The 26,095-nt window shown below is 48.8% G+C and overlaps 1 protein-coding gene and 1 long non-coding RNA gene across 4 annotated transcripts in view; one reads left to right on the forward strand and one right to left on the reverse strand.

The window, feature by feature from the left end:
- NINJ2 (ninjurin 2) overlaps positions 1–26,095 on the reverse strand; it is a 44,689-nt gene that overhangs the window by 3,953 nt on the left and 14,641 nt on the right. The gene's annotated exons all lie outside the window — the stretch shown is intronic.
- LOC116760754 overlaps positions 377–26,095 on the forward strand; it is a 115,951-nt gene continuing 90,232 nt past the window's right edge. For all 3 annotated transcript variants that reach the window (XR_004351844.1, XR_004351843.1, XR_004351845.1), the window contains exons 1-3: positions 377–654; positions 1,237–1,314; positions 5,583–5,634. This is a non-coding gene — a long non-coding RNA (uncharacterized LOC116760754). The remainder of the gene's footprint in view (positions 655–1,236; positions 1,315–5,582; positions 5,635–26,095) is intronic.

Here is a 26,095-nt window from a genome sequence, read left to right on the forward strand (position 1 = left end):
TGGCAGTATCTTTAAAAAGCAGGAAAAGGGTTTTCTTAATCCCCCTGAGCCACTTTAGGTGCAGCCCTGCCCTGAGGCAGAGGGATGATTGAAATGACCTGAGGGCCCTCCCTTATGGCCTGAGGATTCGATTGGATGAACCCCTGAATCCTGCAGGACGCCCCACTTTCTGCCGACAGCCCGGAGCCCAGGAGCGACCCCAGGAGGAGTGGGAGTGGGGGTGGGGCGGGGGCGGGGGGAGGCCGCCGGGCGCGCTTCTGCCTCGGGCGCTGGCCCTTTAAGGTCGGCGTCCCGGGAACAAAGGCCCGGCCTGAGAACCGGCCTGAGTCACTTCAGTTCCTCCGCCCGCGCCCTCCCCACCCGGCCCCTTCCCACCCGGGACTACCGGCGGCTCCGCGGGGTCCGCCCCTTGCGCCCGGGGGTCTGCGGAGCGCGCGGGCGCGGTGGGCGCGGGACTCCCCAGACCCCTGTCGTCGTCTGACTCCTCCGGGCGTGGGCCGGGGGCTGGCGGCCGGGACCCCCGGCTCTGGGCCTCCCAGTTTGGGCCTCAGTTTCCACATCCACAAACCCGGGAGATCCCTTTCTGGAGGCCGAGTGAGCGGGCTCCTCCCCAAAGCAAAGAGAACTCCGAGCCTCGTACTCTTCCCGTCTGAAGTGCGTCTTGCCGTGACCCCTGACCCTCTGTGTCTACGTCTCAGGCCCCCACCCCCGCCCTGCACTGTTCCTCCAGGACAGCGGGGCGCCAAGCCTGAGACGAGCGCCTGCTGGAGATGCGCGCGCCCCTCAACCTGCCCACCCGCGGCAGCTGAACGCCTAGGCAGGGCCCTGCTGATAGGAAGTCCGGGCTCCGGGGTTCTGGGCGGCAAGAGCACCTGGGTTTGGAGATGGGGTGGGATGGCACCACAGACCCCTCCCTGGGTCCCCCGAGTCGCCCCCCGCCTGGCCCTGCCCCAGCACAGCCGTTTCCCTCCCTTTTTCTCGCCCTGCCCTCCGTCCCGCGCAGACTTCCTTGTTCCCGGGCTCTGGCTTGCTTGCCAAGTCCCAGCTCCCAAGGCTGGTGTGGATTCCATCGCTTGAAGTCATGGATTGCTCCATTGTTCTGCCAGACAATTATTTATCCCTTAATCCTTGCTGGCCTATATTTTTGTTTCTTGACAAAACTTGAGTTGGATGAGAAAGGAATGCCTCTATTAAGAGAAAAGTAAACACAATTTTATATTGTTTATTGACCCTAAGGTCCGTGGGAACACCAGCTCCAACAGATCATTCTGCCCTTTCTTGGAAACAAGATTCCAGGGATGTTCTTCCAAAGGGGTAAGTAACTGTCCTACCAAAAAGCCACGGGATCCACTGCTCAGAGTGTTTAGGACCTGGAGCCCGAGGCAGGAGTGAGGGCGCTGTGGTTGGAAGGCCCAGGGGTGGGGATCTGCCGCAGCCCAGAGGGAACCACAGAAGTCACGGCAGGTACAAATCCTGCTCCTGCAACAAGCTGGCTGTGTGCCTGTTCCCATCACCAGGTTCCCTTTCTTATCTGCGAGATGAGGGAGGTGGGATAAATGATTTCTTGGCTCCCTTCCAACCCAGAGCGATCTAGGAGCGGGGAAGCCCCCTCCTCTGCCTGTAGTCTCAGGGGCCGAGGACATGGCTTCCTAGAGGCAGAGGCCATGAGTCACTTGCCCTCGGCAGCTCCAGGGCAGGGGTGACCCTCCAGTGAGTCATTCCTGTCAGCCCTGAGAAAAGCCATATGGCAGCTTCCCCGCGTATCAGCTCAAACTCAGGGCATTAGACAAAATCGGCCCAGAGGAGCCTTGGGCTGTCGGCCCCTCTGTCAAAATGCCCGACTCCCCAGAAAAACCACCTGAAAGGAGACAGTGAAGAGCCGGCCTTTGGAGGGCTGGTTTCACAAAAGGGAAGGGCAGATCCCAGCCCAGGAAGAGCGAGCGATTTGTTCAGATACATGGATTTGAGTGACCTACTGTGCCGATTTGCCTGAGATCCCTGATTCTCTGTCAGGATTAAGTGTGAAAGGGTGCCCAGGTCTGTCATACTGCAGACACACGCGGGCCCCAGAACACTGGGAATGATGACAGTTCCCACTTACAGATTACAGACCTTGTGCCTGACACACAGCTAAACACGGGACGTAAGTCATCTTATGCAGTCCCCACACAGCCCTGTGAAGTTGGTGAGGGCATCCTTCTCGTAGCTGAAAAAACAGAGCCTCAGAGAGCCTAAGTAACTTGTCCCACAGCACAGTTTTTATCCCAGTTCTCTATATGCCAGAGCCTCTAATTTTAACCCCTACTCTGTGACCTCCCGGAAGTTGAAGATAGACTCCCTGCCTCCAAGGAGTTTAGGCTCTAAAGATAGACTTATGTGGCCTCAGATGAAAGAAGACCAAATGGACACTTGCCCAGAGGAGGTATAACACCCCTCCTGGGGTGGCACTTACGCTGGCCTTTCCTGAATCTACAGGGGGGCTGTGTCCTGAGCCCCTGCCCCACTGTGGCAGAAAGGGCCCTACACCCATAGTCAAAAGGCTTGAGTTCAAACTGGTAAGAGGTGACCCGGGCAGCTGGAAGAATAGGGTTGACAGAGAAGCTTTCATCCGGACATTTTGAATTTTGACTCCTGTGAATGTTTGAACTATCTAAAAATAAATAGTAAATAAATAAATAAAACAGAAAAGAATATGCACCCCAAAAGGCCAGTGGTTCATATAAAGCAGAATTTATAACTTCAGCTCACCTAGGCCTTGGCTTCTCCATGTGTGAAATGGGAATTATATGCCCTGTTCAGCCCAAAGTGCTGTTAAAAAGGTCAGCGAGGTGATGTGGGTGAATGTGCTGTGAGAGTTGTGAAGCCCTAGAACAAGGATGAGGTGAGAGAAAGCTCTCCTGCTCAGGACCACACCCCCACCTGTGGGCCTCGAGGCATTTAAGTACTGGGTGCTGACTCAGCCCGACCCAGCCCACATTCCGAAGGTTTGTCTTCTCAGCAGCACCCCTGGTCTTTGAAACCCTTCTCTACCCATCCGGGAACCTGTCTCCTCGCCTGTCACCTGGGGGACGCTCCCCTTCAAGCTGCTCCAGGCCCATCTCCCAGGGAGGGAAGTTCTCAGACAAGCCCACCTACACTGGGTCCCCACTGTCCCTGCTGTGCAGACCCCCCCAGCTGGCTTCCACCTGCGTCTCCAGCTGGTGTCCTGCTCTTCTGCCCTCCCTGGAGGGGCCGAGGGCTCACCCCCCCTTACTGGGCCGTACCGCGTGACTCACTGTTCCCTGAACACGCCCCAGCCTTCCACCTGCTCCTGCTCCCTCCAGGACTAAAGGCCTTTCTTCCCCGTGCCCCCTGGGAGGCTGGCCCTCCCTTCTAGACCCTGGGCTGTGTTCGGAGCCCTCCAGGTGGCCCCTCTAGCCACCTGCTTTCCTGTGGAGAATCCATCTTCCGTATTCCTGGGTCTCTACGGTGCCAGACTCAGTGATTTGCCCACATTAAATGCACAGTAAACGACCACAGCATTGAATTTTTTATATGAAAGAGTTACTTCAAAGAGTTTTTTTGAAAAAGACCAAAGAATGGATCTCTGAGGGTGGGATTTCAGGCCCAAGGACTGCTGGGTGAGGAGCGTGCCGTTTGGACAGTGAATCTGTGCCCCTGGTCCAGGGAGAGCCCTTTTTCCCCGGGTATCCTGCCTCGGAACCAGTGACTCAGGCCGGCTGCTGCCACTGGACTTCAGGCCAAAGCCTGCCAAGGCCTGGACCCCTGAGGCACTCAGCCTGCAGCGTTCCCGTGCCAAGAGCAATGGGTCTCGCCCTTAAACGTCAACAGGCTCTGATCCACCGCGGATGGGGTGTCTGCGTGCTGTTCCTGTCATAACACCAAACTGGCCCAGAAATCTCCTCTGAGCCCTGGGCGCAGTCTTGCAAGGCGCCAGCCCTGCCCCAGGTGCACACGGTTGCGTGGGCCCTGGGGCAGCCCGGCCTGGCCAGGGGCCCCAGGGATTTTGATCCCCCTGTGAGTCCAGAGCTGACAGGCTTTCTCTCTGACAAAAGGGGGCCGTGGACACGCGGGAGCAGAGTGGGCAGGCAGGGATGGGAAGGCGCGGGGGCTGTGATAGGAACCCCGTGGGGCTGCTTCCTTTTTATTAGGCAGCATTTTCCACCTCCCCTGCGAGAGGTCACCTTGTCAGCCATCTGGGCCAGGGTCCAAAGTTAATTGTGGATTTGCCACATAGAAACTTCCATAGAATCAGAAAACGAGTTCTTTCCAAATTAGCACATTGCTCTGGGGCTTCCAGATCCATCCGGCACTTTGCTCCGGGCTTTGGGGTTCTCAGCAGCATCCCGCAAGCCCGCCTGACCCATCTCTGCTCATGGTAATCCTACCCATCCTTCAAGGGCCATCAAACTGAGCCAAAATTCAAGCAATAATAACTAAATACCGAGACTGCTGTATGCCAGGCATGACCCCATGAAGTTGGTTTTTTTGTTTGTTTGGGGATTTTTTTGGCCACACCGAGAAACTTGCAGGATCTTAGTTCCCCGACCAGGAATTGAACCCGGGCCCTCAGCAGTGAAAGCCTAGAGTCCTAACCGCTGGACCGCCAGGGAATTCCTGTGAAGTGGATATTAAGAGTCCCATTTTACAAGCAAAGGCATTGAGGCTCAAAGAGATTAACTGCCCAAAGTCACCAGACACTGCGGGATGGTCCCAGCTCCCAAATCCTACACCTGAGTTCTCCCTTCTCTAGACCAGTGGTTCTCAAAGTATGGTCCCTAAAGCAGCAACTGCAGCATCACCTGGGAACTTGTTGGAAATGCAGATTGTCAGATTCTACCCTAGACCTGCTGAATCAGAAACTCGGGGTGGTACCCAGCCCTCTGTGTTTTAACAAGCCTTCAGGGGAGTCTGATGCACCTCAGGTGTGAGGGCCATTGGTCTACACTGCACTGCCACACTGAGCTCGTCACCAACGCCTCACGTGCTTACCATCTTCTAAGCTCTGTGCTAGACACTTGCATCGACTGTCACTGAGTTCTTTTAACAACACCTGTTTTACAGATGAGAAGGTCAAGGCTTAGAGCAGTTCAGTACTTTTGCCTGGGATCACCCAGCTGTTGAAAGTAGAGTTGGGATTTGAACCCAGGCAGGCTGTGGAGCCTGTGTCCTTTTTTTTTTCCTGGCCGTGCCACACAATATATAGGATCTTAGTTCCCCAACCAGGGATCAAACCCGAACCCCCCGCAGTAGAAGCAGAGTCTTAACCACTGGACCACCAGGGAAGTTCCAAAGAGCCTGTGTCCTTAACCACTACAGTCTTTAGTCCCTGGAAGCGTAGGTCCTGAAACCCCTCAGAGGTGGACCCTGAAGGATGCAGAGGGCATCTCTCCAGACCTCCCCACTGAATGGCGAATAAAACCAATTTATTCGTTTGGCCCCAGCCGCACATGCCAGCAGCTCCCGTCCCCAGTGCCGGGTCATGCCCACCGCGTGCCTGTTTACAGGTCCTGACACGTTTACCCTTAGACCCTCTTCATGTCTTCACTCAAACATTTACTGAGCCTTCCTTGGTTTTGTAGAACCTTAGATTTTGCGGCGGAACCTGTGTCCAGATAGGAAGCCTACACACGGGTAAGTGAAAACGACTCTCGGAACAATTCATCGTAAAGCAAAATATCAACATTCCACGCGACGGTGCGTGTGAGTTTTGTACGTTCCCACGAGAGGATGTGTTTGCAAAAGGCGAGCGTTACTTCCTTGGAACCTCGGGCAATTAGAATGAGAAGCAGTGAGCGTTGTGCCGACAGTCCCTGGCTTCAGTCCAGGGGAGCACACCTCATCGGAAGATCACATCTGTCACGGAGATGGGAAAAGGGAAGGTGGTGAATTTCCCACCCCACCCAGCCGTGCGCAGACCTACCAACATCCTATGTGTTCTCCGCTCCTAGCATGTGCTGGGCAGCGAGGATACCACGAGATCGCCGCCTTCCCGACACCCCTGTTCCCCTAATCCCCTAAAATGACGAGGATTAGTAGAGCATCAAGTGCATAAAGGGGGAAGCATAAGGGAGATAAAAAGACCTTTTCAGTCCCACCCCAGTAGATAAGCTTTACGGAAACAAGGACTTTATCCGTCTTGCTCATGGCTGTATCCCAGAGCCTGGCACCTAGCCTGACGAGCCAGCGATGGCTCTGGCACCCCTGTATTCATTTACCAGGGGCTGAGGAGGGAGGACCACTGTGAGCTGTGCTCCCTGGCTGGACCTCTAACACGGAGCCCTCTGTGGGTGCAGGAAAGTGCCTGTCTTCCATAGGCGCGTCCACTCCTGACGCGGCCCTCCGTGCCGCATCACAGCCTCAGCGCGTGTGCGTGTGTGTGCATGTGTGTGTGCGTGTGTGCCCACTGTCCCTGGGGTCGGCGCTGCCAGGGGCCGGGCATAGACAGGCAGGTACAGAGGATGGGAGATGCTGTTGTTCTCACTGGAAGAAGCCCAGCTGCAGCTCCGGGTGGGTGGGATCAAGATGGTGAGGCATCCCCAGGGCACTGGGTCCCAGATAGCAAAGCCAGGTGCAAACAGCCCTCAGGGTCGGCCAGCCCAGAGCCTGCCTGCCAGGATTGCTGCCACCCCCGCCGCAGCCCCAGGAGTCACCCGCTCTCCCGCTAGGCCCAGCAGACCCCTCTTGCTGCCCCAACTCCTGCACCCTGAGAGGCAGCTCTGGTGTCGTGGGCCAGGGTCTGGGGGAGATGAAGGTCAGCAGACGGGTGGCCCTGGGCTGGGAGCCGGCTGCCATTTCTTTCCCTGGTGACCTCGAGCAGCTCCCACAACCCCACTGCTTCCCAGCCACCTCTTTGGCAAAACGAGAGGATGCCGGCCCCTCCTTCACTGTGAGGGGCTAGCGTGTGGTGGAAGGGGAGAGCCGCTGCCAGGCTGCCAGACCCTTGGCTGAAGAGCCGTGAAAGCCCCAGGCCCGTTCTCAGCCAAGCCCCACGGCATCCTCTGGAATGAGCCAGCCGTGATGCTGACCCTGCTGGGCAGCCCGAGCTCCAGAATGCTTCCAAAGGTACAGCCTCTCTTTCCATAGCTGTGTTTATCCAGCCCTTACCAGGTTCCAGGCCTTCTTCTAAGTGTGTTTATGCACTATCTCATTTGCTTCTCATAGACCTTAAGAGGGGAAATGCAGGTTCAGAGAGATTAAGCAACTTGCCTGAGGTCACACAGCTAGAGACAGGGAAGTCAAGATTTGAACCTGGGTCTGTCTGAGGCCAGAGCTCTCGCTCTTGACCACTATTGTTCTGTAAGCCTCTGGTCAGCTCTCGTTCTTTTGCCACCTTCGTGGAAGGCCAGGGCCCTGAGGAAATCTTTCCTCTAGTGCCTAACTCAGTATTTGGCTAGTAGTGTGAGCTCAGGAAGGAGGGAGGGAGGGGGGAGGGAAAGAAGGAAGGGAGGCGGCTGGTCCTGCCCTTAGCCACCAGCCTGGACTCAGGCTGGAAGCCCCTTTCCACTGCCCAGCGTGTTGCCCAGGCAGCGAGGCAGTTGCTGGGTCACTGCTGTGCCCTCACTTTTTCTAAAAATACAAACAGACAAGCCCTCCAAGGCCACCAACAGATATCCAGTTGCTCTCTAGGGTCACTGCTGTGTGGCCCGATCCTGCCACCTGACACCTGCTCCCTCTGGGCCCCTGCCTGACAGCTGACCCCATATCCCTGTGACTGTTTACTGCCAGGCAAAGTCCAGATTTGCAGAGGTGGGGACTCTGAGCCACCGGGCCTGGCCCGGCCCCGCCCGTGCTGAGCTGGGGGACACCCAGGCAGTTTCAGGATGTTTTCCCTGAAGCCCAGTCCGAGCAAACCCTTCTTGGCTGGGACTCCGTTCCCATGGCCATCAGCCCCTCCGGCCCCTGTGGAGTCTGAGTAGCAGCCGGGTTCAGGGATACAGACACCAGCGTCAGAGTCAGGACACCAGAGTCAGGCCCCAGCACTACCCCTAGCAGCTGTATGACCTGCGACCTCTGTTAGCCTCCTGTAAAACTGGGAATAGTAAGATTACAAAGCAGTGACAGTGTTATCCTGTTTTGAAAGGTATATATTACGTACGGAGATAAATCTCATGAGATATGGACTAAAATGTTAACAGTGTCATCTCTAGGCCCTAGGATTTGAGGTGTCCTTGTTCTCTGGGCTTTAACTGCATTTCCTAATTTTTCCTCCAGGAATATACTCAGTGAAAGAAAAAATGTTAGAACAACAGCCCACAGTTGGTATTTGGAGTATTCATCTTGACTTGCAAGATAGTTTGAGGAGAAAGTTAATGAAAGCGGGTTTTAAACTTTAAAGGGCTTTGCAAGCGTCGGGGGTTCTTAACACCATTTCCTGCAGGGCATTTTGGCACTGGAACCCCAGGGGTGGGCAGGGAATAGTCCTTCCACCTCCGCACCAGGAAACCCTGGCCTATCCTTCCTTCCTCACCAGGTCGGACGGGGAGAGAATGATGGTCCATGCGATGCCTTGGCTGAGGACAGGCCCGGCCATGTGGTGCAGTGCCCCAGCCTGCTCTGTGCATGAGTCAGCAGCATTGATTGAGCACCCACTGTGTGCACTGCCCTGCACCCTGTTCTGAGAAGATAGCTCTGTTTGCTTTCCTCAGTCAACAGACGTTTATCGAGCATCCTCTGTTTTCAGGAAGTCAGAGTACAGAGGGCACAGCCCGGGGGTGAGGAGTCTGGGCTGAGTTACAGAAAGAGGTGGGTGCCTTGTGAGAGAGACAGATGAAGTGGGAAGCAGGAGACCACCCACTTGGGGAGGTTGGAGGAGAATTTGTGGGCTTGTATGCCGTCTCAGCTCATCTTGAGGGACTAGAAGAGTCCTTCAGGATGTCCTTCCTCTGGAGATCAGAGTCCTGCCTTGGGAACCAGTACCCTAATGGAGAGATTGGTGAAAGTTTCAAAGTGGGTGTTCATATAATACTTTGCAGGTCCAGTACAAAATGAACCTGAGGGCCCCTAGTTCAAACTGTATTAGGAGGGACTACCCTGGTGGTCCAGTGGTTAAGACTTCACGTCCCCAATCCAGGGGGCACGGGTTTGATCCCTGGTCGAGGAACTAAGATCCTACATCCCGCATGGCAGCAGAAAAAAAAAAAAAAAAAGTATGAAGAATTTTAAGATGGTAATGGCATGAAACCAAGCACGGGCCCTTTCTCAGTGCTGACCCTTCTGAGCAGGCCCCTTGAAGCCAGCCCAGTCTGCTAGTAAGTGCAGGGGAAAAGGTTTAAGGATTTCTGTCACCAAGAGGACCACCGCCCTTGGGAAACGCAGTGACTCTTCACTGCATCTTGGGTTAAGGTTGGCCTCCAGAGGTGAGATAACCTGCCAGATCTGGTTCTGTACTTAGCTCTTCCTGTTGGTGGCCAGTGGCATTTTCTGCCTCTCTTAAATAATGGTACCAGAAAGGCCAGAGGCTCCTAGCTCCTCTCCCAAGTGCCAGGACTGGGGAGCAGCAAAGAACACAAACACAGGTGCCTTCCATGGTGGAAGTGGCAGGAAATTCTTCTCATGGGAAATGCCGGCCTCACTTTAAGGTGTTCAGCCCCAAACCAACCGTGCACACTTCTGTTTGCCAGCAGGCCATCAGTTTCATCCCTGTGCCCGACCCTCTTTTTTACCAAAGAGGAAACCGAGAACCAGAGAAGGCAAGGGACCCGTCCAAGGTCACATGACCAGCCAGTGCTGAAACTGGAACCCAGGTTCCTGAACTCCCACCAAGTGCCCTTCCCGCAAAGGAGCCCTACGCGTTGGACTGTGGGTGCCAGGCTCAGGGGCTGCCCTCCGCAGTGGTCTTCAGACCTCCAGGACTCTGCTCTCCTGAGGCAACCCCTGCCGCCCCCTGGAGGACGCTGTTGGCTGGGCTCTAGCGGAGTGGCGAGGAGTTGAGGTCCGGATGCTCGCTGCCCTTTCACCCTTAATCTGAGCAGATGGTGGAATTGCCAGGGATGGAGAGGGCCCACACTAGCGTCTGAGGAAAACAAGACCAAAAGTGCCTGCGGGCAATTTCTAACCTGCTACCGAAACCTGTCAGGGGAGGAGGCTCAGCCCCTTCACGTGTGGGAGCTGTGTCAGGGTTAAAGGGTGCCGGAGTAGAGCCCTGATCTGGGTCAACAGCAGGACTAGGAGAGTCGGGTGGAGACGCAGGCGACCAGGAAGGGGTGCAAACATGGAGGCCTGGGTCCCTGCGAAGCTGCCCCACTTCAGGGAGCAGGGCGGAGCCCCAGGGAAAGCAGCGGCCTAACCCACAGTGAAGCCCCCAGGCAGGAACAGCTGCCGTCACCAGTTAGCAGCAGAAAGTACCCGAGGACCTCAGATGTTTACGTTGTACAGGATAGGATGTTCGCACATGTGTAATCGTGTAGAACTTGCACGGCTGCCTAAGGACACAAGCTGAGGCTGCATTTTAAGGATGAGCGAATGAGCGCGGAGGAGTGAAGTCACTTCCTTAAGACCATCTGACAAGTTAAGTCCTGGAACTGAGAGAGAAGCCAGATCTCCTGTCTTAGTCTCGGCTCCTTGCTCTGGCCTCTGGCTGGTCTCCACCTCACCACCTCCTTCCAGCACCACACCCCGGGGCCGCGGGCAGAGGTAGCGGGAGGGTCTGGCGTGTGTCTGCAGAGTCTTGATGGAACATCTCGTCCCTGTGTTGGGAACGTCCTCTGCACCCCTCCTTGCCGCCAACCTGTGAGTCTCCTCCCATCAGGGATGCTTTCGCCCCACGAGGCCTTCAGGCCTTCAGTGACACCTTCCGCCTGATGACTAGTCTGTTCTCATGTTGGACTATGAATTCCTTTAGGGTCAGAAACTTGGCATGAGGCTGCCACTTATGGACAAGCAGAAGTGGTTTAGTTAATGAAGCAGGGGTGACCTGCCCAGGCCCACCCTTTAGACATGAAACGGCAGCTACTGTCATCCATTTCCCAAAGCACTGTGCCTTCTACCTTCCCTGGTCCTTGCACATGATGGAAACACAGGCAGGCCTCCCCTTTAAAACCATCCCGAATTAACTTAGAAGGAGCACAGTGGGTGAGGGCTGGGGAGGGGAGATCCATTTTGCAAATGGACTCCCCACAGACTCCTTTAAATGGCACGCTTGGTGGCTAGTTTTCTAATCTTAGACTGAGGAAAGTCTTTCTAAGCATGATGTGAAATCCAGAACTCGTAAAGGATCAGTGAATTTGATTTTGCATAAAAATGAAAGCTATTTGAATACAAGATAGTAACAACAACAGCATATACCCCCATAGCACTTTTCTCATGCTAAGCACTGTGCCGGACCCTTTCTACACATTTAACTCGTTTCATTCTCATAAAAGCCCGTGAACCCGAGGTTCAGTAACTGAATCTTGGTCACTGAGCTGGTAAATTAGAGACAAACGAGGATTACCTAGTAGTCTGCCTTCAGATTCTGTGTTGTAGCCACTCCCCACACTGCCACACAACGTAAAATGTCGGAGGACAAAGACAAGTGAGGAAAAATTGCAACACGTAGGGCAAAGGACTGATTTCCCTGCTTTACACAGAGGTCTTTAAAGAGAACGAATAGAAAAATAGAGAATATGGACAAACGAGCACTGAAGAATAATCACAAATAGCTGTATCGTGTGTGTGTGTGTCTGTGTGTGTGTATGTGGTGTGTGCTTTTAGATTGGCAAAGATTTAAGAGACATCATTCTCAGTGTTGGTGAATGTGGATAAACAAGCATTTTCACACACTTGGTAGGAACGTAAATTATTACCCAAATTTACTACAGTCTTTTTTTGAAGGACAATTTGGCGATTATCTATTAAAATTTAAAATATTCTTATCCATTTACCTAATAAGTCCACTGCTAGGAGTTTCTCCCACATAAAATGTTCCCCAAAGTGCAAAAAGACAAGATACTCACTGCATCATTGTTGGGAATGTAAAAAAATTGGAAATGACCCAACTTCTAACCCATGACATGTTAGCTAAATAAATCAGGCTACATCCACACAATGAAATACTATGTATGTCTTTAAAAAAGATTGAGGTAGGACTTCCCTGGTGGCGCAGTGGTTAAGAATCCACCTGCCAATGTAGGGAACGCGGGTTCGAGCCCTGGTCCGGGAAGATCCCACATGCCACAGAGCAACTAAGCCCACGCTCCACAACTACTGAGCCTGTGCTCTGGAGCCCACGAGCCACAACTACTGAGCCCGTGAGCCACAACTACTGAAGCCCGTGTGCCTAGAGCCCATGCTCAGCAACAAGAGAAGCCACCACAATGAGAAGCCTGTGCACCACAACGAACAGTATACCCCGTTTGCTGCAACTAGAGAAAGCCCGTGTGCAGCAACAAAGACCCCACACAGCCAAAAATAAATAAATAAATAAACAAATAAATGTATTTTTAAAAAAAGTTTAAAAAGATTGAGGTAGATGTGGGATCCCATGCATAGATGTGGGAAGATATATACAATGTAATATGAAATGTATTTAAAGGGGAAAAGTCATTATGAATATAATATTTTCAATTGAAGTATGGTTGATTTACAGTGTTGTGTTAGTTTCAGGTATACAGCAAAGTGATTCAGATAAATATGTATACACACACACACATTCTTTTTCAAATTCCTTGCCATTATAGGTTATTACAAGACACTGAGTATAGTTCCCTGTGCTCTACAGTAGGTCCTTGTTGTTTATCTATTTTATATATAGTAGTGTGTATATGTTAATCCCAAATTCCTAATTTATCCCTCCCCCGCTCCCTTTTGGTACTCGTAAGTTTGTTCTCAGTGTCTGTGAGTCTATTTCTCTTTTGTAAATAAGCTCATTTGTATATTTTAGATTCTACCTGTAAGTTATATCATATGATATTTGTCTCTGTCTGGCTTACTTCACTTAGTGTGAGAATCTCTAGGTCCATCCATGTTGCTGCAAATGGCATTATTTCATTCTTTTCATGGATGAGTAGTATTACATTGTGTGTGTGTGTGTGTGTACACCTATATACCACATCTTCTTTATCCAGTCATCTGTCGATGGACATTTGGGTTGCTTCCATGTCTTGTCTATTGTAAATAGTGCTGCTGTGAACATTGGGGTGCATCTATCTTCTCAAATTAGAGTTTTCTGGATATATGCCCAGGAGTGGGATTGCTGGGTCATATGATAGCTCTATTTTTAGTTTAAGGAAGCTCCATACTGTTTTCCATAGTGGCTGCACCGACTTACATTTCCACCAGCAGTGTTGGAGGGTTCTCTTTTCTCCACATTCTCACCAGCACTTGTTATTTCTTGTCTTTTTGATGATAGCCATTCTAACAGGTATAAGTTAATAACTCATTGTAGTTTTGATTTGCATTTTTCTAATAAATAGCGATGTTGAGCATCTTTTCATGTGCCTGTTGGCCATCTGTATGTCTTCTTTGTAGAAATGTCTGTTTAGGTCTTCTGCCCATTTTTTGATTGAGTTGTTTTTTTGATATTGGGCTGTATGAGCTGTTTATAAGATATGATCTTTTTTTTTTTTTTTTTTTTTTGTGGTACGCGGGCCTCTCACTGCTGTGGCCTCTCCCGTTGCGGAGCACAGGCTCCGGACACGCAGGCTCAGCGGCCATGGCTCACGGGCCTAGTCGCTCTGCGGCATGTGGGATCTTCCCGGACTGGGGCATGAACCCGTGTCCCCTGCATCGGCAGGCGGACTCTCAACCACTGCGCCACCAGGGAAGCCCAAGATATGATCTTTATTATTTATTTTATTTATTTATTTTTCTGGCTGCACCAAATGACATGCGGAACTTCCCCTACCAGGGATCGAACCCAGGTCCCCTGCATTGGGAGCACGGAGTCTTACCCACTGGACCACCAGGGAAGTCCAAGATATGATCTTATATTGGTAAAAACTAAACGAAATATGCAGAGTATCTATTTTATACCACTGTGCATTAGTGTCAGCATGGTATAAAATACGGAAGGAATTTATCTCACAGTAGGGACTTTCCCTTTCTAAATTATAGATTTTCTCAATTTCAATTTTTGACAACTAACACGTCTTTTTTTTTTGGTCTGTCATGCTTTATTTTAGATGAGCACAGAGAAAATAGGTAACAACTAGGCAAGGCAACTATAGTTATTATAGAGTAAAAAGTGGTTGATGAAAAAAATGTTGAAATAACTAATTGTAGGGTACAGTGAAGATTTGACCTAGGTGTGCTAAAAACAGTAAAATATGAAAACCTCATTCCTTTACGATTCCATGCCAGACATTAAATGCAAACTGTGGTCATTCCAAGGGTATCTACAGGAGCTTAACCTGGTGTTGATGACTGAATCTTACTTAAAATTTCTAAATTCTGTCTTAATAAGTGTGTAAATTATTGTTGCATTTCTGCTTAAGTTTGAGTGCAAGTGAGCTCTGTGGAATCAGCGGCATTATCTCCAACACAGAACTTAGGGTCTAAGCTATGAACACAGCAGGTACTCAATAAATGCTTATTACTTTGTAGACAACATACTTTCAGTGTGGTGAATTCACTCGTTCTTCTTTTCTCTGCCTGACTATGGAGCCTCCAAGAGCTCCTCAATAAAAGGGGAAGGAGCAATAGGATACCTGCACATCCTTCTTTTATAATCAGGAAAAACATAATGAAGATTAAGAATACAATAAATAAATAGCAGAACAACACCCTCTCCTGGATATTCATTTATTCTATAAGCAGGTTCCAGGTGCCCCGGCTGAGTCCCGGGCACTGATGCTAGATGTTGGGGCTGCAGAGACTGAGGAACACAGCTCCTGCCCTCAGGGAACTTCTTCTCTACTGGCGGAGACAGATGGAAGATCTAGGGGGAGCCCTCAGGCCTGGAAGGTGCCAGGGCGGGGAGAAGCGTGTTCCAGGCTTAGTTCTCCTGGGGTGGAGGAGGAGCCAGAATCTCAGGGAGGGAGCAGCGGGCTCAAGCTTAGGATCCAAGGGGTCCTTGGGCGTGGATGCAAGATGGCAGGTTGTAGGTGAGGCAGGAGAGGTTCGGGTGTGTGGGGCGGGCTGGGCGTTCCCATAAGGTCCTCAGACTTTATCCTGGAGCCCCGGGGAGCAGTGAGAAGTGATAGCCTTACATTTTATTTTTCAATTAATTAATTAATTTGTTTTTTACTTTTGGCTGCGTTGGGTCTTCGTTGCTGCGCACAGGCTCCCTCTGGTTGCGGCGAGCGGGGGCTACTGTTGGTTGCGGTGTGCCGGCTCTAGGCGCGCGGGCTTCAGTAGTTGCGGCACGCAGGCTCAGTAGTTGTGGCGCGTGGGCTTAGTTACTCCGCGGCATGTGGGATCTTCCCGGACCAGGGCTCGAACCCGTGTCCCCCTGCATTGGCAGGCAGATTCTTAACCACTGTGCCACCAGGGAAGCCCTCCTTACATTTTAGAAGGATCACTGTGAAGGCAGCACCAGGTTGGACGGGAGGGCAGAGTCAGGAGTCCGGGAGACAGGGCGGGGCGGCGGGGATGGAAGTGGAATGCGGGGAGCTGCTGAATGATGGAGGCGGAGGGTGTGGGAAAGGGAGGGGTGAGGATGACCCCTGGGTTTCTGGTTGAACCCGCAGTCTGGAATCTCGCCTGCAGCAGTGCAGCCGTATAGGATTCAGCTCATGAACGGCTTTGCGGGAGCGCGGCTCTGCAGCAAGCGAGGGGCGCCTATTTGCCTGGTGCCGATGACAGCGGTCTGGCAGGGTCACCGCGCCGGGGCATCTCGTAGTCACCACCCAGGGCAACACCACTTCTGACCAGGTGGCGAATTGTGCATCGCGACCCAGATCGTGGGCGTGGCGTGATGGTCCCCGGGTCCTCTGGCTCTTGCCTGGATGTCAGGGTTGTCAGGGCCCCGCTCCTTCCCATGGTTTTTGTGAACCAACAGCAGAGGCAGCTTTACGTCCTGCAGGCTGATGGGGCCCCAGCCCTCAGCAAGGTCCCAGCGGCACTGCGCCTAGATTTCACAACTCCCTGCAGCGTCACCCCTCACCTCCTGCCTGCTGACAGCACTCCGCTGGGGCAGAAACGGCCCTGCACGTTCACCACGCCACCCCTGCACGCGTCAGCCGTGTGAGGGCTGACTCTCCTGATGCAGCGGTCCCTGCTCTCTCCCAGCCGCAGCTGCGGAGAACCCCCTGCCCAGGACTGAAGGCTGGCTCATCTGCTGCCTTGGCCAGAGGGTCGGGGGCAATTCTGTTTGCAGAAGCCTCTGGAAGGGCAGCGCTTATCGGAGCTCCGTAGAGCTGGTCTTAAACCAGAGGGCTCTGGGCTGAGCCCTGAGTCCCTGGAGGGATGGTGTCTGCTGTGGACGGACGTCACGGAGGGAGCGGCCGGGCGTCACCGGGCTGGCCTCTTTCCCCAGGTCCCTCCTCGTGTCTTATCTCATGGTGCGGCTGGGCTGGGGGCGCTGCCAGGCTGCGTGGGGGCAGGGCCTGGGCGTCATGTTAACGAGAGAGCTTTCTGAGAGCCGGAACCAGCTAACGGCAGGTGTGCTCTGTGAAATAAGCTGGCAGTTTTGAGCAGAGAGACCCCCATTTTGGCCAAGTCACCCCTCACTCCTCCTGCTCTACTCATCCCTCCAACTGTCTAAAATCTAGGCCAGGCTGTAGCCAAAATGCATATCTTGTTTGCATTCTTGTTGCGTTCTTGCAAGAATCTATAACAGATAAAAATGTGGACTTTGAACTCAGAGTGGGGTCAGGCCTGGCTTTCCTACTTGCCCGCCTGGTGACCTTGGACAAGCTGGGTTCCCTGAGCCTTAGTTTCCTGAAGATGGGGACAAATAATTGTCCCTTCCTCACTGGACTGCTGTGCAGATGAAAAGGGAAAATACATGTAAACTAGTGCAGTACCTGTGGAATCATACCAGAGGTGTTACTACCAATGATAATTACTGTCATTGCTGGAGGTGTTCAGCTTTTTGGCTTTTTTCACCATTTCTAGAAACTCTATTTTGTTAGTTTGTTAATATTTCAAGTTTATTTTGATAGTCTCTGTTCTTCCTTTCAATCTTCTTCTTTATTCCTTTAAGCATGTTAGTAATTGTAAGCCTGTAGAATTCCGTGTGTATTTTACGCTTAGAGCACACCTCAACCGGATATTTACATGCAAAAGGCTGAACTTGGACCCTGGTCTCACATCATATACAGAAATTAACTCACAATAGAATATAGACCTAAATTAAAGAATTAAAACTGTAAAACACTTAGAAGAAAATATAGGAGTAAATCTTTGTGACCTTGGGTTAGAAGGTGTTTTTTATAGAAACGACACCAAAAAAGTAAGTGATAAGAGAAAAATTAATTGGACTTCATCAAAATTAAAAACTTTTGGGAATTCCCTGGTGGTCCAGTGGTTAGGACTCCATGCTTCCACCGCAGGGGGCATGGGTTCAATCCCTGGTCGGGGAACTAAGATCCCAAATGCCTCGCAGTGTGGCCAAAATAAATAAATAAATACATAAATGAAGCATTAAAATTTTTTTTTGTTTGTTTCAAATGACACCATCAAGAAAATGAAAAGAGAACTCATGGAATGGGAGAAAATATTTACAAATCATATATCCGATAAGGGGTTAATATCCAGAATATATAAAGAACTCTTATAACCCAATAAATAAGAAGACAAAAACCCTAATTTAAAATGGCCGTTTTCTTTAAAAGCTACATGAACAGCAGATAAGCGCATGAAAAGATGCTCAACATAATTAGTCATCATAAGTTATCACTGCAAATCAACGAGACACCATTTCACACCCACTAGAATGGCTACAATAAAAATGATTGAAATACCAACAGTTGATGAGGATGTGCAGAAACCGGAGCTCTCACTGCTCGTGGGAATGTAAAATGGTGGAACCACTTCGGACTGCTTGGCAGTTCTCCAAAGCCTAAACAGAGAGTTACCGTATAACCCAGCAATTCCACTCCTAGATGTCCACCCAAGAGAAATGAAAACATTTGTCCACATGAAGACTTGTACACGGATGTTCACAGCAGCACTGTGTCCATAACAGCTGTAGTAGAAACAACCCAGATGTCTATCAGTCAGGGAATAGATAAGTCAGATGTAGAATCTGCATACAATGGAATGTTATTTGGCCATGAAAAGGAATGGAGTTCTGATACAGGCCATGACATGATGAACCTTGAAAACATGCTAAGTGTAAGAAGCCAGACATAAAAGGCCACGTATTACATCTTTCCATTTGTATGAAATGTCTGGAATAGGCAAATCTATTGAGATAGAAAGTAGAGCAGTAGTCGCCAGGGTCGGGAGGAGGGAGGAGTGAGAGGTAAGTGACAGCAGGTACAGGGTTTCTTTTGGGCTAGCAGAAATGTTCTAAAATTAGGTTCTGGTGCTGGTTGTACAGCTCTCTAAACGGCACACTGTAAACAGGTGAACTTGATGGTATATAAATTATATTCCAAAAATGCTGTTTAAAAAAACTCATTACAGCCTCTCTTGCCTTCCGAGATGGCCCACACTCTGTCTACGGAGTGCGTATCTCCCTGAATAAAACTTCCTTCTCTTTAAAAACAAAAATCATTTACAGACTCCTGAGCTAATTATGAGAATCAGAACATATTATGAAATGTAGTCAAAATTGTATTAAAGGTAAATGCTGTCAGTATAAGAAATGATGGGGCTTCCCTGGTGGCGCAGTGGTTGAGAGTCCGCCTGCCAATGCAGGGGACGCGGGTTCGTGCCCCGGTCCGGGAGGATCCCACGTGCCGCAGAGAGGCTGGGCCCGTGAGCCATGGCCGCTGAGCCTGCGCGCCCGGAGCCTGTGCTCCGCAATGGGAGAGGCCACAACAGTGAGAGGCCCGCGTACCGCAAAAAAAAAAAAAAAAGAAATGATGAAAATAAGCAAACTGAAATTCACCTCAGAAAAGTTATGAAAAGAACAGTTAAACACACATAAGGAAAATAGAAAAAAAGAACAAAATTAAGATGATTCCAGAAATTTGTGACATTACAGAGCATAGTGTCAATAGATTTAGTATATAAACCTCTGGGATTGATTTTTGTTTTTTGAAAGAAGAGTATATTGGGAATTCCCTGGCGGCCCAGTTTAGGACTCGGCGCTTTCACTGCCGTGGCCCAGGTTCAGTCTCTGGCCAGGGAACTAAGATCCTGCAAGTTGTGCAGCATGGGCAAAAAAAAGTATAAGAAATCGTTCTCTGTAAGTGTAATCAAGACAAAACAAAAAGAAAATACAAGTAGACAAAAGGACAATTGGTAAGGATGTTACAAATATGGTAGGAGATGATTTTTTTAATGGAAAAAATTAGAAATCTGAATATCTTAAATATGGCAACTCTTCTCAAAATAATTTGTCAGGTTTATTGCCAGCTTGATGTAATAATTCTGTTGTTCATTTGGCAAAATATTAAGGCATTTTGGCAAAATGTTAAAACACTTAGAAAAAAAGACTGAAGAGGGAAGACTTGCCCTACAAAATAACATCTATTAAATAAACAGATCAGTCCACAGATCTTAAGGAAATATCAAAACTTACCCCAGGGAAAGGGATACATTATTCATCAAATAAATTTCAAATAGCTCAAATTGCTAAAGGTAAAAAAGAAACAATAAAACCAGAAGACAAGATAATGACCCTTTAATGGGGAAGGATTTTTTCAAACCTAAAAAAAAAATACCTGTGATTTCATGTGGCAGAAATCACAAAGAAAAAAATTAATAGGTATCAAAAGGTTAAACTTTTCTGCCACATGAAGAACTTCTTAAAAGTAAAAGGCAAATATTACAAACTTATATCCTGAACAAAGAAACACACAACACCTATTAAGTATATCTATGATCCCAATTTTCTGAAATAAAACAAAATGGTTTACATACACAGGTAAAAAGTGGACTGCTATACACGAAAATGTTAGCAGTTACAGGTGGTGAGCTCTTGAGTACTGTCTGGTGCTATCACCTGTGTGACCTTGGGCGAGACAGTTAACCTCTCTGTGCCTCAGTTTTCTTACAGGTGAAATGAAAATAACGATAATGCCTTCCTGATAGGGTTGCTGTGAGGTCTAAATGGGTTAATGCACTTAAAGGGCTCCCAGCAGCGCCTGGCGCATAGTAACTGCTCAATGACCCTTAGAGTTGCTACTGTCACCATATGCTCTTTTACACACGGGCTTCTTTTTTGTCGACAGGGATGCTAAGGGTTGTACCGAGAACATGGTAACACATTGACACTGATAGACTTACCAGTTATAAGGAATGGACAAGTGAAAGTAGGTCAGACACATCAAGGAATAAAGGCAGCGTGCATTATTCATATTACATAAAGTCAAGGAGATGTTTTATACATATGATGAAGTGAAAAAGTCTCCAAAAAATTGTACCTTGAGACAGAATAGGGCCAAGTGCAATTCCCCCTACTTGTCGTTGGCCAAGATGTCATAGAGGAGGAAGGGGCATTTCCTAATTGGAATTACCAGCGGCCGTTAGCACTAGGAGATGGCATAGGAACTGTAGCAGGAAAAGTGGAGGGAACTCTGAATGGAAGGCGAGGATGGACTGGGGTGAGGCTGGTCTGCAGGGATGTTGGACTGTTACAGGCCCGAAGGCTTTTGCCTGGCTGCGCCTCTAGTATAATATTGAACCTTCCAGCATAAGGGACCTTTTATGATCACCAATAGGGTTTTTCTTTGTGACTCTGGGCTCTTTTGTTTAGGTGGGAGGTTCCTTCCAGAGACAAGTTAGTCTCTCATATATAAACACATCTCACAGGTATCTGAAGATAAGTTTTCTGTTGAGAAACGAGCATGTTGGTAGATGGGGGGTGGGGGTAGGGAGCTTGGTGGACAGAATCCAGGTGCTGATGCTGTGTGTGAGCCCACGGCTGTGAACCCCATGTGTGTGTGGATACGTACAGATAGTACTTTCCAGTGACCTGATTCTCATGTGCCCTAGGAGGATTCCAGACTTGGCCATATCACAGGGGCTTTCACTCACTGCCCCTGGGCAGCAAGGGGCTGAATGCCAGAACTTGCGTCCACCAGGTGAATGTCTCCTCTGCTCCGTTCTGGTGGCCCTTCCCTCCTCCTGTTCCCGGGGAGGGGACCGGCGGTAGATCCAGAGAGGGGCCGAGGTGGCCTCCCCAGCTTGTCTGTGTTGCCAGCTTGGCTTGAGCCAAGTATGCCGATGGCTCAGTCCTGGCCACAGGCAACCTTCAAAGAAGGAGCTCTCTCATGACAGCCTGGGCTTGTGAGGAGCGACGGAAAGCGGGGAGACGTTTAGAAAGTGGCCATCAGTTGAGGCAACCACTTGGTGTCATGTGAGGTGCTCCTGATATCCACCAAACTGTTAGCATTATCTCTGGACGGTAGAATTCAGAGAAATTTAAATCCTTTTTAATATATGTTTCTACAATTAAAAAAATTTTTTTGGACAAGAATGTATTTCTTTTATAAGTAGAAAAAGAGAGAAATGTTAAACAGATAAAACACAAACTTAAGAAGTATTTTCTTCCCAGTTAATTTGTGAGTGGGTCTCAAAAGCCTGACCTAGTAGTTCCATTTTAGAAATTTATCCTGGGAAAATAATTAGAAATGTGTGCAAGGATTTAGCTTTAAGAACGTTCATGACGGTACTATTTGTAATAGTGAATACCAGACGTAACTAACAATACCAGATTGGTTAAGTCATTATGCTATAATCATACTATGGGATATTAGTATCTTTAAATGCTAGTTATTTTAAATGCTTTTATATAAGTATTATGATGACATGGGTAATGTTCGAATAATGTCATTAGGATACAAAATAGGACGTAAAGATGTGTAATTTTTCATACTTGCACATAGAGCAAATACTGGGAGACTACACGTGAAAGTGTCAACTGGTTGTTTCTGAGTGGTCAGATTATAGATTATTTTGATTTTGTGTTGTTTCTTGAAAAATTTCAAAGATCTATAAGAGGATGTATTACTTTGTAGTCATATTGCAAAATAAGCCTTTTAACGTTAAAAAAATTCTACTCCCCGAGTGATGAGAATAACAAAGCAGACTCCTAGAAATTTAGGAGGATCGCAGCCCCTGAGAATAGGGTAGGTGTCCTAGACACAGCCCAAGCCACCATTCCTGAGAACCGAGGCCGTGCCAGACTTTACAGCACATCTCTGACCCTCAAACCTTCTGCAAGGCAGGGACTTGCGTCTGCAGAGCTGGACACGGCAGCCCTCTGCCCGCCTCCTTTGGCCTCTGCTGCGTGGTTTCTGAGTCGTGCGGAATGCGCCCAGGAGTGAGCTGGAGCCGGGATTCACATTTACTCCTTTGCCCCCCACCCCAGGCTCCTGAGCAACTGGGGAGTCCTGGCTGACACCAGGCTTCAACGCTTCAGGTCTGAAATTCTCAGTGAGTCTCAGGAGGTCCTTTGAACTGGGTCCTCGGAGAGACATGCAGCGAAGGTGGACAGAGCTCTCGGGGAGATGGAGCTGGAAGCTTTAAAAAGTGGGTGGAGAGGAGAAAAGTTTTGAAATTAGATTGATGGGGGAGGGCCAGGTGTCAGAATTGCTGTAAACTTCCTTTTTTCCATTTCTGTTAGTCTTATTCTAATATTTATGTAATTATAAAAACTCAACCTTGAGTTCTCAAAGGGAAAAAAATAGATGGATAGACCTTTCTCTGAACATCTCAATAATTAAAACAGCACCAAGTCCTCTGGCAGGGATATCTCTGTCCTTTGACACTGACCTAAAGGCTTATTTATTTAGCTCTCTCCTCTCTATAATTTGTTCACCATTGCCTTCACGGAATCTGCTAGAGTAGCCAGTGCATAGTGAATGCTTGATAAATATTTTTGATTAAACGAATGAACTGGGTTTGTATCCTCATTTAAGAATGCAGTGCATTCCCAGGCTGGCAAGTAGGCAGGTGCTCTTTGTATTATTTGCTATTAATAAAAAGAGATCTCTTCTTTTTCTTTTTTTTTTGCGGTACGCGGGCCTCTCACTGCTGTGGCCTCTCCCGTTGCGGAGCACAGGCTCCGGACGCGCAGGCCCAGCGGCCATGGCTCACAGGCCTAGCCGCTCCGCGGCACGTGGGATCCTCCCGGACCGGGGCACGAACCCGCGTCCCCTGCATCGGCAGGCGGACTCTCAACCACCGCGCCACCAGGGAAGCCCAGATCTCTTCTTTAAAAATAAAAGAAGCCGCTTCCTTTGTAATAAGAGAGTGAAGTCAGGCACAGTTGATTAATTTGTCTGACTCAGTAAACACCATTTTTAGGTACATCCCCTGATGAAGCCAATAGCAATCTGGTAAAGTACCATTAGGTTAAGAACAAACGTGTGACTTCGGATTTGATCCCCTAACGTGGTGATAACTGAGAAGCCCTGTTCGTGAGACATGCTGGAGACGCCCACGGTCAAAGCTGATGGCACTGGAGACCTGCAGTCAGACCTGGTGGGCCAGATCTGTTACAACCGCTTTATGGACATACCGTACGTTTCACCTATTTAGAGTGCGATTCAGTAGCTTTTAGTATGGTCAGAGTTGTGCAACCATCGCCACAGTCCATCTTAGGACATTTTCATCACCCCTAAAAGGAACCCTATACCCATTTCCTCCCCTCCCGACAAGGCCCCAGACTAGGCAACCACTAAGCTACTTTCTGTCTGTATAGATTTCCCTATTCTGGACATTTTATGTAAATGGAATCATCCAAAAGTGATCCATTGCGACTTTCACTTAGCATAATGTTTTCAAAATTCATTCACGATGTATCAATGCTTTATTTCTTTTTCATTGTTGAAAAATAGTCCATTGTATGGCTGTACCACGTTTCATTTATCCATTCTTCAACTGATGGACGTTTGAGTTGTTTCCACTTTTTAGCTATTATGAATAACGTTACTTTCGACAGTTGTTCATTGCGTGAATATATACACCTAAGAGTGGAATTGCTGGGTTGTATGGTCTATGTTTAACTTTTTGAGGAACCGCCAGACTGTTTTCCAAAGTGGCTGCGCCATTTTACATTCCCACCAGTGGTATGTGTGGTTCCAGTTTCTCCACATCCTTAACAACACTTGTTATTATCTGTCTTTTTGATAATACCCTCCCAGTGAGTATACAGTAGTATTTCATTATGGTTTAAATTTGTATTTCCCTGACGGCTAATGACGTTGAGTATCTTTTCATGTGCTGTTGTATATCTTCTTTGGGAAAATGTCTGTTTAGATCCTTTGTTCATTTAAATTTTGAGTCATTTGTCTTTTTATCATAGATTGTAAAATTTTTTTTAATATATTCTGCATACAAGTCTCTCATCAGATATATGATCTGCAAATATTTTCTCCCAATGTATAGGTTCTCTTTTCACTTTCTTGATGGTGTCATTTGAGACACAAAAGTTTTTAATTTTCCTGAGTCCAATTTATTTTTCCCTATGTTACTTGTGCTTTCAGTATCATATCTGAGAAGGCTTTGCCTCATGGAGATTTACTCTTATATTTTCTTCTAAGGGTTTTTAAATTTTAGGTCTTACATTTAGGTCTGTGATTCATTTTGAGTTAGTTTTTGTGTACGGTGTGAGGTAGCTGTTCAAGTTTTTGTGTACGGTGTGAGGTAGGTGTTCAACTCCATTCTCTTGCATGTGGATATCTAGTGTCTCAGCAACACTTGCTGAAAAGACTATTCCCCCACCCACCGCTGCATCAAATTGTCTTGGCACTGTTGTTGAAGATGGGTTGATCATAGAGCTGAGGGTTTATTTCTGAACTCTCAGTTCTATTCCACTGACCCATATGTCTATCCTTAGGCCGCTATCACACTTGATTACTTGATTAATGTAGCTTTGTTGTAAGTTTTGAAGTTGGGAGATGTGAGTTCTCCAAACTTGTTGTTTTTTTTCAAGATGGTTTTGGCTATTCTGGGTGCCTTGAAATTCTATATGAATTTTAGGATCAACTCTGCAAAGAAATCAGCTGGGATTTTGATAGGGATTTCATTAAATCTGTACATCAACGTGGGGAGTATTGCCATCTTAACAACAATATATGTATTTTTAAAAGTATAAGCTGCAAGAGCAAAGAGGATGGGAACAGAAACAGGTAGAACGAGGAGGTGGACATGACTGCTGAGCAGTAGACGCTGTGTCCTGATGCCTGCAGAGAGGACATGAGCAGTTCAGGAAGGCACTAGATTTGGAAACAGGGTACCAAGGCGTGTGAGAGAAGTGCAGAGCTGAGGTGGGGGATGGCCCGAAAGCCTATTGACAGAGCAGTTCCACCCTCCAGATTCGCCCCCCGCCCCGCCCCGCAAGCCTGGTGGCAGCTCCTCCTCAAGGCAAGAGCCTAGAGATTTGTTCTTTTCTAGAGCAGTGCTCTCAGAGGGTGGTTGTGAACTGGTTTAGGTCCACGGGCTTCGTTACTAGCCCCAGGAAGATACAGAAGTGTAAAAAGTAAGAGTGTTTAGAACTTTTATAGAAATCTGAAATGGCCTCGACATTCAGGCGTATGCTCAGTGGCTTCTTTCTGAACAGGATACAGGCCAGTTTGGATGTTTGAGCCCCTACTGTGGGTCACGTATGGTGGGTCACGTGTGCTGTCATGTGCAGTAGGACTGTGTGATTGGGAGATTAATAACTGGTCCTTCAGCACAGATGGTTTGAGAAGCAGGTGCTAGAGGCCGACAGGTCGGTTGTATGTGTAGTTGGGAGAGGCTTGAGGTCCCTGGCTGAAAATCTGCATTCTGAACGGTGGGCTTTTCAGCCTTCCTTCCACCCTCATTCAAGAAAACTGTCAGCCAGGTGGATACCCTCCCCCAACACCTATCCCCAGACGCAGGTCTAGAAGATTCTCATCAGAAAAGACTTGATGACCCAGAAAGAAGACTTTTAAACACTGACATTTAGAAGTCCCCTCTGTTTGTCTACAGTGAAGTTCTTCAGTGGATGAGCTACACCCATGCACATAAAGCTTAAAATAAGCTTTAAAAACTTTTGTTTTTTGAATACACTTTCTGCTGATGTGGCTCAGAATTCAAAGGAATGCAAAGGGTACAATGAAGAGGTCTTCTGTCGTCACTACTTAGG

This window comes from Phocoena sinus, chromosome 10 (assembly GCF_008692025.1).
Source record: "Phocoena sinus isolate mPhoSin1 chromosome 10, mPhoSin1.pri, whole genome shotgun sequence".
NCBI classification, from domain to species: Eukaryota; Metazoa; Chordata; class Mammalia; order Artiodactyla; family Phocoenidae; genus Phocoena; species Phocoena sinus.